Genomic DNA, 1,896 nt, shown 5'->3' with positions numbered 1-1,896 from the left:
AAGCCAAGAAGTCCATCAAGTCCCAGGCTCTCGCTGATTTCATGGCCGAATGGGTGGAACACCAGCAACCGGCTCAGATTCACTTGACACACTAGACCATGTTCTTCGATGGATCCAAGATGTTGACTGTCTCCGGTGCTAGCATGGTTCTGATATCCCCAAAGGTGACAAACTCAGTTATGTACTCCAGATTCACTTTGATTCCTCCAATAATGAGGCAGAGTATAAAGCACTTCTTTACCGGTTGCATATGGCCATCTCACTCGGCGTCCGTCTCCTGATGGTATATGGCGAATCTGATTTGGTGGTCAATAAGGTGATGAAAGAATGGGATGTGAGAAATCCCGCCATGACTGGATACTGCAATGTAGTGAGGAAGCTGGAGAAGAAGTTTGAAGGCTTAGAACTCCACCATGTACCCCGACAGAAAAACCAGGCAGCTGATGAATTTGCTAAGATCGGATCCACTAGGAAGCCCGTACCCAGTGATGTGTGTTTGGAACATTTGCACACCCTTTTGCTGCAAGAAGACCCTTTTACTGAAGAGCCCCCACAACCTATAAGTGCTTCCAACCTGACTGAAGTCAATGTTCCGGCAGTCGTCGATCTGATCGTGGAAATTTTGGTAATCATGCCTGACTGGACAATGTCGTATATTGCATACATCGTAAGGCGAGAGTTACCAGAAGACGAAGATGAAGCCCAACAAATTGTCCGGAGGTCGAAGGCCTTCACAGTGATGGGTGATCAGCTCTATAGAGAGAGAGCGTGTCTCCCCTGAAGAGGGCCGACTAATTTTGGAGTAAATCCACTCGGGAACATGTGGTCATCATGCATCCTCTCGGGCCATTGTTGCCAAAGCATACCGAGCCGGATTCTTCTGGCCACGTGCAAATGAAATGGCCAAATATATCGTTGAGCATTGTGAAGGCTGTCAGTTCTACTCCAACTTGTCTCATAAGCCTACATCTTCTTTGAAGACTATCCCTCTCATCTGTCTGTTCGCTGTCTGGGGCTTAGATATGGTCGGACCTTTCTGAACGTGTCAGAGTGGGTTCACACACTTGCTTGTTGCAGTCGACAAGTTTACCAAATGGATCGAAGCTAAACCGATCAAGAAGCTGGATTCTCGTACTACCATCAAATTCATGAAAGAAATTACATTCCGGTATGGAGTCCTGCACAGCATCATCACGGACAACGGGTCAAACTTTGACTCAGATGAATTCAGGCGTTTCTATTCTCACCAAGGGACTTGAGTTTATTATGCATCTGTTGCCCATCCCCAAACCAACGGCCAAGCTAAACGTGAAAACAGACTTATCCTCCAAGGATTGAAGGCTTGAATCATGCGAGACCTTGAGTATGCCGCGGGCGCTTGGGTAACTGAATTTCCTTCTATTCTTTGGGGCTTGAGGACAACCCCAAACTGATCGGCTGGAGGAACACCATTCTTCCTAGTGTATGGGGCTGAAGCTATCCTACTGAATGATTTACTCCATAACTCTCCCCGAGTGGATCTCTATTCAGACGCTAAAGCCGAGCAAGCACGACAAGACGGAGTGGATCTCTAGGAGGAGGAGCACGAGATGGCCTTGATTCGGTCGACAAGTTACCAACAGGACCTACGACACTTTCACTCGAGGCATGTCAGGAGTCGGGTGTTCCACGAAGGCGATCTGGTGCTCCGAGTAGATCAACAGTGACCTCATAAGCTAGCTCCTGCTTGGGAATGGCCTTTCGTCGTCACCAACGTGTTGTACAATGGAGCCTATCGACTCTACAATCTCCAGAAGAAGATCGACGAACCACATGCATGGAATGCAGATTTACTCAAACGCTTTTATGCTTGACCACTCATTTATCTGATGTAATAGATGAAGTTTTCCCGAAACA

The sequence above is a fragment of the Hordeum vulgare genome, chromosome 7H (assembly GCF_904849725.1).
Source record: "Hordeum vulgare subsp. vulgare chromosome 7H, MorexV3_pseudomolecules_assembly, whole genome shotgun sequence".
NCBI lineage: Eukaryota > Viridiplantae > Streptophyta > Magnoliopsida > Poales > Poaceae > Hordeum > Hordeum vulgare.
Note: the sequence above shows the minus strand (reverse complement) of the source record.